The sequence below is a fragment of the Schistocerca cancellata genome, chromosome 3, assembly GCF_023864275.1.
Source record: "Schistocerca cancellata isolate TAMUIC-IGC-003103 chromosome 3, iqSchCanc2.1, whole genome shotgun sequence".
NCBI classification, from domain to species: domain Eukaryota; kingdom Metazoa; phylum Arthropoda; class Insecta; order Orthoptera; family Acrididae; genus Schistocerca; species Schistocerca cancellata.
This window is the reverse complement of record NC_064628.1, coordinates 739,921,329-739,934,760: the sequence shown is the minus strand read 5'-3', so window position 1 is coordinate 739,934,760 and position 13,432 is coordinate 739,921,329.

The window sequence follows — 13,432 nt, the reverse complement described above, 5'->3', positions numbered from 1 at the left end:
ACCGGGCGAGCTGCACGGAACAGTAAACAGTCCTCGCGCCCGGCCGCGCCGCTGCCACCAGGCTCTCAGCCACGCGTACTGCGCCGGCAAGCAAATGCAGTGCTAAAATCATGCCCGCGGTGTGCTACTAGACATTCGCGTGAGAATTGCCCGTCACGCCAAGCTATTTGCTTTTTCTGTAATAAAAAAGGACATGTTCAAAGTGTTTGCCAGAAAAAGCTCGGATCGGAAGCTCACAACCATTCCAGGCCCTTTGCTTCGCGCCGGAATTGCAATCGAACCAAGGATACTCAGGCCCGCGACACTTCGCCCATGGAAATTAATATAATTCATGCCACTCTGCCCAGTGCCACTCTCTCTAACAGTGACTGTGTTTGTCCCACAAATAGTGTGCATCGACGTCGCTGGCACTCCCGTCAAGTCGCAAGTAATTTTTTACCAGTGTCAGTTCACGCTGCACGAGACAGTCACTCTTGTCGTCAGCAGGACAATAAACTTTTTGTGGACCTGGTCATTAATGGCAAAGTGATACCATTCCAGCTCGATACCGGGGTTGCAGTTTCACTGATCAATCACGACACTTACAAACTGCTGGGCACACCTCCGTTGCATGCCGCAACTGTTAAGTACCTATTCAGGTCACAAGATCCCTTTGTTAGGACAGTGCAGCCTTCTTGCAATATACAAGGGACAAACAAAACTTGTGTCATTTTACGTCCTTCGTTCTTCTTCTGCAGTGAACTTGTTTGGTTTCGATTTATTTCAGTTGTTTAACTTGTCTATAGTAAATCAGGTCCTATCAGTGAACCAGACTGTGCCTTCAGCCAGTGTTTCTCGTCTATGTGAAGAATTTGCAGACATTTTTGCACCGGGTCTCGGTTGCGCTAAGAACTATAAAGCACATTTGGAACTGAAAGTACACGCGCAACCGAAATTTTTCAGAGTGCGCAATGTTCCCCACGCATTGCGTGATTAGGTGGCAAAATCATTACACGATTTGGAATCACAGGGTGTAATTGAACATGTGCAGGCTCCTCGCTGGGCATCACCCTTAGTAATTTTGCCAAAACCTTCGGGAAAATTGAGACTTTGTGTGGACTTCAAGGCAACAGTGAATCCACAACTAGTGACTGCAACTTTTCCTTTACCCTGCCCGGAAGATCTTTTTGACAAACTGTGCCCGGGTAAATATTTTTCGAAGTTGGACCTAGCAGATGCGTACTTGCAAATACCGGTGGACGAAGAATCCCAGCGCGTTTTGGTGGTTAACATGCATCTTGGTTTGTATCGATTCAAACGACTGCCATTCGGGTGTGCATCCGCCCCTGCATTGTTTCAGCAATATCTACAAACTGTTCGTGCGTCAGTCCCTACTGCAACAAACTTCTTGGACGATATTGTGATCTCTGGACAGACGGAAGAAGACATTTCGTCAATCTCAGAACATTATTTCAGGTCTTCGCTTGCGGAAGGACAAATGTGTGTTTTTTGCTCGTGACTTACCCTATCTGGGACACGTACTCAATGCCCAAGGCATACATCCCAGTGCAGAGCACCTCCGTGCCATACAAGACTTGCCTTCGCCGCAGAATTTGAAGCAGCTACAGAGTGTGCTGGGAAAAATCAACTATTATCATAAATATATCCCACACGCCTCTTCCATTTCAGCTCCGCTTCATCGCTTACGCCGTAAAGGTGTTCCGTTCGTCTGGACGACGGAATGCGTACGCGCCTTTCGCCAGTTGAAATCGGCGTTTGCTTTCCAATACTTGCCTTACGCCATTCGATCCCCGGAAGCCCCTTTTGTTGATGGTGGATGCATCGGATTTCGGGATCGGTGCTGTGCTTGCGCACAAAGATGGTTCGCACGATCGCCCTATTGCCTTTGCGTCCAAATTGCACTCGTCTGCGCAAAGAAATTGTTCACAGTTCGAGAAAGAAGCATTGGCTCTCGTATTTGGTGTTACAAAGTTTCATGATTTCTTGTATGGTCGTCACTTTACCATCATCACCGACCACAAACCTTTGACATCGCTTTTTCATCCCACCAAGCCTGTACCTTCACGTACAGCGCAGAAATTCATTCGCTGGTCTATTTTCCTCTCGCAGTACCACTACGATATCTTGTATTGGTCCACTGCTAAGCACGGAAACGCCGATGCGTTGTCCCGTTTGCCTGTTGCTGAGGATAGAGCATTCGATTCCTCCGAACTTGCTTGCATGTTCATTGATTCGGAAACCGATGACGTGGTCGAATCGTTTCCAATTGATTTTCGTCGTGTAGCTACAGCCACAACTGCCAACCCTGTCCTTGCTACCGTTCTGCGTTTTGTTGCTACGCAATGGCCCTTGTCAAAGTCATGGATCGGGGATCCGTTGGTTCGCCGATTTTTTGCTCACAAGGAGAGACATTTTGTACGACGTGGTGTTTTGCTGTTGCTTTCTGATAATGGTCAGTCCAGGGTCGTGGTCCCACGTTCGTTACAGTCCTCTGTCTTACAACTTCTCCACCAAGGACATTGGGGTATAGTGAGAACGAAACAACTTGCTCGTCAGCACTGTATTTGGTTCGGAATCGATGCCGCGATTACGAATACGTGCTCTTCTTGCATGTTGTGTGCCGAACAACAATCAGCACCACCGCGGAAATTCTTTGCATGGCCAAAAGCCACTTCCCCTTGGCAACGCTTACACATCGATTTTGCTGGTCCATTCTGGAATGCTCGATGTTTGGTTGTGGTAGATTCATTCAGTAATTTTCCTTTTGTTGTCGGGGGATGTCTTCCACGACGTCATCTGCCACCATCCAAGCGTTATCCGCTATCTTTTGCATCGACGGTCTTCCACAGACTATTGTTTCTGACAATGGCCAACAATTCATGTCCGCAGAATTTCAGTCATTCTGCAAGGCCAATGGCATTCAACATCTGACGTCCGCACCGTTTTCGCCACAGTCAAACGGTGCCGCTGAACGATTAATCAGGACTTTCAAGTCACAGATGTTGAAGTTGAAAGAGTCGCATTCTCGGGAGGACGTGTTTTTGCTCTTTTTGTTCTCGTATCACTCTCAGCCCCGAGATGGTCGCTCGCCAGCTGAGTTGCTCCACGGTCGCCCTCATCGAACCTTGATGTCTTTGCTACATCCACCGCATCAGGTTCCTGTGCAGCGGCAGACGCCTGCTTTTGCTCCAGGCGACGTTTTCTACTATCGTTAAATATCGAGGTTCACAGCGTTGGCTCGAAGGGCGCATTCTTCGCTGCCTCGGCCGCGCGATGTATCTCGTTTTGGGGGCCTCTGGTGAGGTGCGTCGGCATCTCAATCAGCTGCGCCTCTGTCATCGCATGGGATCTGCCGCTCGCCGTATGCTTTCAGCGACGGTGCCGTCCGGTCAGCGCCCTGGGGACCCATCTACTGTCTCGCCTCAGCCCCAGGTGTTACCGACGCTGCCTTCCATTTTGCCCCATGGCGACGCGCTGCCGCCGCCGCATGTTCTCCCGCCGGCGACGCCCGCAGTGGACGCGTCGCTGCAACCGCCGGGCGCCTCCCTGGGTCACGCGCCGTCGATCGCTTCCCGTGCCCAGTTGTCCTCCGACATGGAACTCTTGCCCGCTCCAGACCTTATGTCGTCTTCGCCCGTCGGGTGCCCCGGGCCGATGGAGGTCGACCCTTCGGCCCCTGATGTCTCTCCGCGGGCGCATACACCGCATGTTGGCGTGCACCCTGGAGCAGTTTTTCAGGCGTTTCCTAGCTCCCCGCATCCGAATGGCAGTGTGCGGGTGGCACAGCTTCGCCTGTTGTTAGGCTCCCCACCTCGTCGCATACGTCAACATGGGGTCCTCCCCACGGCGGGCGGAAGCCTTATGCCACAACCGTCCGCCGATTTGCGGGGGAGGAATGTGGTGTCACCGCCAGACACCACACTTGCTATGTGGTAGCCTTTAAATCGGCCGCGGTCCGTTAGTATACGTCGGACCAGCGTGTCGCCAGTATTAGTGATTGCAGACCGAGCGCCGCCACACGGCAGGTCTAGAGACACTTCCTAGCACTCGCCCCAGTTGTACAACCGACTTTGCTAGCGATGGTTCACTGACAAAATACGCTCTCATTTGCCGAGACGATAGTTAGCATAGCCTTCAGCTACGTCATTTGCTACGACCTAGCAAGGCGCCATTACCAGTTACTATTGAGACTGAGTCATGTACAGTCAAGAGCGATGTTCACCATTTATGGATTAAAGTTAAGTATTCCACCAGCTTCGTCCGTTTTTTCTAAAGTCTAATTTTCTTGGCCTGTTCCAGACCTCACGCCAACCTGCGTGAGCTAAAACGCGTGCCTTTCGGCTTCCTGCCAACCCACAACAAAAACAACTTCCGTAATTGTTCTAAATGCTTTTTAAAAAATTATTTTTAACAATTAGTTGATGAGGCCATTCAAATTGTAAATGGTTACGAAAACACACTTGACCTCTTAGCCACAAATAATCCTGAGCATCACGACGGATACAGGGATTAGTGAACACACAGTCGTAGAGAGGCTCACTTCCGTAACAAAGAAATTCACCAAAACTAAACGCGAAATATATCTATTTATAAAAGCAGCTAAAAATTCAGGTGACGTCTTTCTAAGAGATAGTCTCCAATCCTTCCAAACTATGTAAATGGAGGCTATATGTGGCTTAAGTTCAAAGAAATAGAATCAACAGCACTCGAGATATTCATACCGAATAAATTAATAAGAAACGCAACTGATCCCCCATGGTACGCAAAACACGACAGAAAGCTGTTGCAGGAGCACCGCAAAAGGCACGTATAATTTAGACGATCGCAAAATCTCCAAGATTGGTGAAGTTTTACTGAGGCTCGAAGTTTGGTGCGGATTTCAATGCGAGATGCATTTAATAGTTTCCACAACGAAACTTGCTCTAGAAATGTGGCGGAAAATCCAAAGAGATACTGGTCCCATGTTAAGTGAACCAGTGGAAAGGCTCAATAAGTACCTTTACTGCGCGACAGCTGATGACAGTGCCTGGAGTTAGTAAATGCATTTTCCGAAATTCCTCCACCAAAGAAGACGAAGTAAATATTCCAGAATTCGAAATGAGAACAGCTGCAAACATAATTTAGAAGTATATATCCCTGGTGTTGCAAAGCAACTGAAATTACACTGTCAGTGACAGAGGAAATGATCAAATATCTTTTCAAAAAGTCTCTAATGTATAAGAAAAGTAGGTCTAATACATTTGTTTCTGATGTTCTTTAGTAACAATTAATTTTCAGTAGTAAGCTCCTTGCTTTTACTGACCTGTTTAAAGATAATCAACAATTTAGTAAGAAATTTTAATTTTTAAAGGACTATATCTAAATGTACTTAAGTAGATTTGCATCTACCATAAATGTTTGCAGCTAAACTTAAATAAAAAATATTTGAGGTGCCAAAATGTCTACCTTAGCATCAGATCACTTTTGGGATGTCAATTTTAGGTGCAATTCAAAGGTTCAGTTCCCACTTTCTTTTACGAAAGCGTATACTATCATTTTAACAAACCAAGATATTTTAGGTGACAGTTGCGATTCTGAAGCTTCAGAAAATTATTTTAGAACTCACAATTATTTAATAGTATGGCCATAATATTGGAAGGCAGAAAAAAGTTATCTTAACGTGACAACAATAGGGATACTTTTGTGAGGCTTGAAACACTTTTTAATTTTTACATTAAAGGCTGATTCTCATCACACTTTGCACAGGCTTTGGACCGTGAAAATGATAAATGACCATCTACCATTCTGGCGTGTGTAAAATCAGCCTAAACACGCTGAACTAATGTACACTCTATTTACAATAACAACTTAATATTAGCTCCGATAATGCTGCTTCAATGTTTTAATAATTTTATGTCAGTAACCTGCGAGGACTCGGTGGTCTTCATAGTTTTTAATACATTATTTTTAACGTATTTTAGTCCAGTTTCTGAATATGGGCAATGGCTTTCAAGCAGGACCTAATGTTGCCAGTCTGTTCATAATTCTTTATGATTCTCTCTATCCTGTCGTCCAGCTTCAAGTACTTCTTCTTCCTCTTCTTACCTTCAAGATTCATTTCCAATTTCATGTACATACAGTTTGTGAGCTGTGCTTCCTTTTTCAAGCACTCCATCAAATAGTTGATTTTAGGGTGAAGGTTTCCAATAATACTATTTATTTTGTTGTGCCACCCTTCAACAGCATTCGTCGTTCGGTGCCTTTTTCCGTAACGGTCCCACATTTCTATTGCGATATCCTCATTCTCTAGCCAGTTATCCACAAAGTAGTCAAAACATTGAGAGAACCTTCCGTTATCAGGAGCTTCTGCATGAATCTCAATCCATCCATTGCTTACATCCTCCAGTTTTACAACTGCCAGCGCTGCACACATGCTGACGTGAAGTCTTAAATCCTAGTTCTAGCGGTACTCCTCGGTTAGACCGAGAACTCGAGCTCTTCTCCATAAACTCTTCTTCATATGGAAGCAGAATCCATTTATTTCAGTTGTGGGAAAAACTTGACGAATGGCTGATATCGCAGCTGCCTCAAAGTCCACCTTTACTTGTTTAGGACACCACTCAGAGACTGCCTGTTTTATCAGACGAAACAGACGAACATATGTGTCTTTCTTCTTATGAGGGAGCAGTGCAAATACAGTAGGAAGAATGTTTGTTTCTTTAATCGGGCCTCCTAAGTCTACGTGTATGGTGTAGATCTGTACAAACTGCTTGCTGCATCTCTTAAATGTTCCATCCATAAAAAAATGGGAACATGTTTTTAAACTTTTTTCCTTTGCTTCCACTAAAAATCATTATTCTGACCTTTAATCTATCGTCTTCCACAAGAAAACTACTGCCATCTCCCATTTTAATAGATCTTCATGAAGATCAATTTCATAAGAGTTCTTAGGCACTTGTTGGTTCCCCCACTCTTGACTCCACGACGACGCATGGTTCTCTTCATAGTTTCTGAATTAGGCATCACTGTAACAAAGTCATAAACTTTATTATGTAGATTTCCCATTTCATCCGCGTATATCTCCGATAACTGTGTAGTTTCTTCTCGAGACCTTCTCTTCGCTCTTTCCACTTTCAGAGCTGCATCGTCAGGTGGTCCACAGAGATGTTCTAATACGCTCAACACTTCTCCGTTCCTCGAAAGCAGCTTTACCTTGTAATGATCCGCTTTTCGGCGTAAGCACATCCATGTAACAACACCTTCTTTAGATTCCCTCTGTTTAAGATACGCGTAACCTTTCTAATGAGCAGGAGGCCTGCCCTTGTTCGTTGTAATAACTTCCATACTGATGGTCACGTTAGGAACTTCGAAAGCAAACTGGGTGGGCGGATGAGGAGGAAGAGGAGGAGGGGGAGACAAGGGACTCAACCCTTCGGAGCAGGTAAAACCGTGGCAAATGTCCTGCGTGGCAAATGTCCGGTGTGGCAAATGTCAGGACACCGACACAGACGCCCACAGGGCTTTTCTGCGCGCACGTGCTGCCCTCTCCGACAAACCGCAGCGTGACGTCAGCAACGATAAAAGCGGCGCTCCGCCCGCGTCCACAGTCCTCGGAATTAACGCCGCAGGCCTCGGCGCGCTGTCCGTCCAAATGCCCTGCGATACAGACGCGACCAATGAAAATAACGATTGGAATACCTGTTGTGAAACACTTCCTCGTATATATTTTTTCAATTCGGCGCTCGCTGTAACAACAACGTCAAGCCATTCCGGTGACAATGTTAACCATCAAAAGATAATAAAAATACTGTTACATCGTGTCACTCAATTTCTGTTGGCATGCCAACGGCATACGACATCTCACGCTGCCGTAGAAGACCGGTTCTGTTTAATCCTTTGTTCGCCAGCAATAACATATTTATTAAAATTGTTATTTTTTGACATCAAATGCATGTCAAATTAACAGAGGTACAAGTGATTTCGGAAATGAAATATTTTAATTGTTTGCGGTTTCACAGCGAAACCACTGATAAACAAGTGATCGTTCATATTTTGTGGTACGCCACAAAACAGTAATTATTGATCATGCGGAGTGCAGCACCACATGTCTCCCTCATCCATTGTGTGTTATGGTGGTGTCTACTCGTAACTGTGCTGCACAGTATACGTTTTTGATGTTTCCTTTGCGGACATACGTGCAGCTTCATTTGCCCTTTTTGTTATTGAGACGTGTGGTTTGTAACAGCTGATGCGTAGTGTTTTATTAGATCTTGTTGTTGGCGAAGACACTGATATTTTCCACAATACCTGCAGTTGAAACGCATCAGGCTACAGACAGCCTCGCACTTCTTTCTAATTACGCAAGTGTTTTGCATCAAAACATAATATACAAATTTTGTTCTCGAGAATGCAACGTACATGTACGTAATGTAGAACTTAGTTCTCAAGCAGGGTGTGTGATGTTGCTGAGATTACCCATACCTAATTTTAATATGTTTTGCTGATCTGAACCTCTGTGCAGATAGAGATCAGAACAGCAGGGCAGTGGCCTGGGAGCGATGTTAGGACAGGGCTATATTGTAGCTGGCCGTTGTGGCCGAGCGGCTCTAGGCGCTTCAGTCTGGAACCGCGCGACCATCACGGTCGCAGGTTCGAAACGTGCCTCGGGCATGGATGTGTGTGATGTCCTTAGGATAGTTAGGTTTAAGTAGTTCTAAGTTCTAGGGGACTGATGACCTCAGATGTTAAGTCCCATAGTGCTCAGAGCTATTTGAACCATTTTGGAGCTATATTGTACAGGCATTTTACCAAGGTCCTTCAGGAATTCTTATGTCTTGAGCATAAAAGTCATTCCCACCAACGAAACCCGCTATGTCATTAGCCAGTGGGAGTCTTCGCAGCCACAGAGGTTCCGCAGCAGTCATTTAAAGCTGTAGTGGCGAAACTGATCGTGTATGCCGTGCAGTACAATTGGCGTGATAATGAATTTACTCTGACAGTTCGTATGTACGTTTCAGGAATGTGCGTAAAGTACAGTTGAATGCGCGAGGTGAAGTTAAGTGTCCCAAGGACGACGCCGGGTTTTTAGTATTACGTCTGCAGTGTTCAAAGAAACGACTGCATCCACTCGTCACACAGTAAGTAACTTTATATAAGAAATAGTTTATTTATTAAACATCGACTCATCAAATCTCTGATAGAGGATACAGCTTACTTTTACATTTTTGTGGTAGTTTTATTCATTCCATCAACAGTTAGGAACAGTAATAAATTCCTTGATACATTTATCGAGTTTCATCTTTTGTGCCCCTTACTTTGATGCAGTTTTCAGCGGGGAGTTTACTTCAGTGTGTTTAAAAGGATATTACCTTGTATCAATGGCCTGTTCTTTCAATAATACGCTTGGCTTCTTCATTGAAGTCACTTAATCCATGATTGTTAGTGTGCTGTTTATTCTTGTTGGCCACTAACTGTACTCACTTTATCCTAAATTTAGTAAGGCTCAAATGTTTACATTCAGAAACGCTTTCCTCTACATACGAATACTTTTGAATGCTGAAAATGTTAAAAACTTCAACTAGGCCAATATTGACTTATAAGATTCATACAAGAAAGTTTAAGTTTGATCAAAACATTTTTTGCAAAGAAAGCTGTATCATTTTGGTACAATGTGCACTTCCTCTTCAATCTTGCCTAATGAATGGCTTGTAAAATATTTGTGAAGTACTGTTGCCCCCATGAGATGTTAGGTGATATAGACTGGTCATAATAAAACTGCACTGGAAAATATTTGAGGCCGAAACTTAATATATTGATTAATAAAGTTAGGTAATTAACCGTTTAAGTTATACTTATGACTGAAGAAGTTAATTATCTGACTCTGCGGATGTTCTTGTAACTAAATATTATACCTTGACTAAGATAATGAACGGAACATTCCAGAAATCGCTGCTGTTTTCGTGAAATGTTATCGGACTGTCACCACAAAATGTCTGTCGCAGGAGAGTTTTATTTTGCCTGTCCTTCAGTAACTGTAGTGCTCCACTAGATGTCATAGTTTCCTTCCAAATAGGATTCGCCAGAAGCAGAGTAACTATATTTCTTTAGTCTATATTCTTAGTAATAGTACCTCAGTGTTGTTGTTGTGGTCTTCAGTCCTGAGACTGGTTTGATGCAGCTCTCCATGCTCCTCTATCCTGTGCAAGCTTCTTCATCTCCCAGTACCTACTGCAACCTACATCCTTCTGAATCTGCTTAGTGTATTCATCTCTTGGTCTCCCCCTACGATTTTTACCCTCCACGCTGCCCTCCAATACTAAATTGGTGATCCCTTGATGCCTCAGAACATGTTCTACCAACCGATCCCTTCTTCTGGTCAAGTTGTGCCACAAACTTCTCTTCTCCCCAATCCTATTCAATACTCCCTCATTAGTTATGTGATCTACCCATCTAATCTTCAGCATTCTTCTGTAGCACCACATTTCGAAAGCTTCTATTCTCTTCTTGTCCAAACTATTTATCATCCATGTTTCACTTCCATACATGGCTACACTCCATACAAATACTTTCAGAAATGACTTCCTGACACTTAAATCTATACTCGATGTTAACAAAATTCTCTTCTTCAGAAACGCTTTCCTTGCCATTGCCAGTCTACATTTTATATCCTCTCTACTTCGACCATCATCAGTTATTTTGCTCCCCAAATAGCAAAACTCCTTTACTACTTTAAGTGTCTCATTTCCTAATCTAATTCCCTCAACATCACCCGACTTAATTCGACTACATTCCATTATCCTCGTTTTGCTTTTGTTGATGTTCATCTTATATCCTCCCTTCAAGACACTATCCATTCCGTTCAACTGCTCTTCCAAGTCCTTTGCTGTCTCTGACAGAATTACAATGTCATCGGCGAACCTCAACGTTTTTATTTCTTCTCCATGGATTTTAATACCTACTCCGAATTTTTCTTTAGTTTCCTTTACTGCTTGCTCAATATACAGATTGAATAGCATCGGGGAGAGGCTACAACCCTGTCTTACTCCCTTCCCAACCAGTGCTTCTCTTTCATGCCCCTCGACTCTTATAACTGCCATCTGGTTTCTATACAAATTGTAAATAGCCTTTCGATCCCTGTATTTTACCCCTGCCACCTTTAGAATTTGAAAGATAGTATTCCAGTCAACATTGTCAAAAGCTTTCTCTAAGTCTACAAATGCTAGGAACGTAGGTTTGCCTTTCCTTAATCTTTCTTCTAAGATAAGTCGTAAGGTCAGTATTGCCTCACGTGTTCCAGTATTTCTACGGAATCCAAACTGATCTTCCCCGAGGTCGGCTTCTACTAGTTTTTCCATTCGTCTGTAAAGAATTCGTGTTAGTATTTTGCAGCTGTGGCTTATTAAACTTATTGTTCGGTAATTTTCACATAAGTCAACACCTGCTTTCTTTTGGATTGGAATTATTATATTCTTCTTGATGTCTGAGGGTATTTCGCTTGTTTCATACATCTTGCTCACCAGATGGTAGAGTTTTGTCAGGACTGGCTCTCCCAAGGCCGTCAGTAGTTCCAATGGAATGTTGTCTACTCCGGGGGCCTTGTTTCGACTCAGGTCTTTCAGTGCTCTGTCAAACTCTTCACGCAGTATCGTATCTCCCATTTCATCTTCATCTACATCCTCTTCCATTTCCATAATATTGTCCTCAAGTGCATCGCCCTTGTATAGACCCTCTATATACTCCTTCCACCTTTCTGCTTCCCTTCTTTGCTTAGAACTGGGTTTCCATCTGAGCCCTTGATGTTCATACAAGTGGTTTTCTTATCTCCAAAGGTCTCTTTAATTTTCCTGTAGGCAGTATCTATCTTACCCCTAGTGAGATAAGCCTCCACATCCTTACATTTGTCCTCTAGCCATGCTTGCTTAGCCATTTTGCACTTCCTGTCGATCTCATTTTTGAGACGTTTGTATTCCTTTTTGCCTGCTTCATTTACTGCATTTTTGTATTTTCTCCTTTCATCAATTAAATTCAATATTTCTTCTGTTACCCAAGTATTTCTACTAGCCCTCTTCTTTTTACCTATTTGATCCTCTGCTGCCTTCACTACTTCATCCCTCAAAGCTACCCATTCTTCTTCTACTGTATTTCTTTCCCCCATTCCTGTCAATTGTTCCCTTATGCTCTCCCTGAAACTCTCTACAACCTCTGGTTCTTTCAGTTTATCCAGGTCCCATCTCCTTAAATTCCCAACTTTTTGCAGTTTCTTCAGTTTTAATCTATAGGTCATAACCAATAAATTGTGGTCAGAGTCCACATCTGCCCCTGGAAATGTCGTACAATTTAAAACCTGGTTCCTAAATCTCTGTCTTACCATTATATAATCTATCTGATACCTTTTAGTATCTCCAGGGTTCTTCCATGTATACAACCTTCTATCATGATTCTTAAGCCAAGTGTTAGCTATGATTAAGTTGTGCTCTGTGCAAAACTCTACCAGGTGGCTTCCTCTTTCATTTCTTAGCCCCAATCCATATTCACCTACTACGTTTCCTTCTCTCCCTTTTCCTACACTCGAATTCCAGTCACCCATGACTATTAAATTTTCGTCTCCCTTCACTATCTGAATAATTTCTTTTATTTCATCATACATTTCTTCAATTTCTTCGTCATCTGCAGAGCTAGTTGGCATATAAACTTGTACTACTGTAGTAGGTGTGGGCTTCGTATCTATCTGTGCCACAATAATGCGTTCACTATGCTGTTTGTAGTAGCTTACCCGCATTCCTATTTTCCTATTAATTATTAAACCTACTCCTGCATTACCCCTATTTGACTTTGTGTTTATAACCCTGTAGTCACCTGACCAGAAGTCTTGTTCCTCCTGCCACCGAACTTCACTAATTCCCACTATATCTAACTTTAACCTATCCATTTCCATTTTTAAATTTTTTAACCTACCTGCCCGATTAAGGGATCTGACATTCCACGCTCCGATCCGTAGAACGCCAGTTTTCTTTCTCCTGATAACGACATCCTCTTGAGTAGTCCCCGCCCGGAGATCCGAATGGGGGACTATTTTACCTCCGGAATATTTTACCCAAGAGGACGCCATCATCATTTAATCATACAGTAAAGCTGCATGCCCTCGGGAAAAATTACGGCCGTAGTTTCCCCTTGCTTTCAGCCGTTCGCAGTACCAGCACAGCAAGGCCGTTTTGGTTATTGTTACAAGGCCAGATCAGTCAATCATCCAGACTGTTGCCCTTGCAACTACTGAAAAGGCTGCTGCCCCTCTTCAGGAACCACACGTTTGTCTGGCCTCTCAACAGATACCCCTCCGTTGTGGTTGTACCTACGGTACGGCTATCTGTATCGCTGAGGCACACAAGCCTCCCCACCAACGGCAAGGTCCATGGTTCAGTAGAAACTATAAATAAATAAATAAATGTCATGTGGC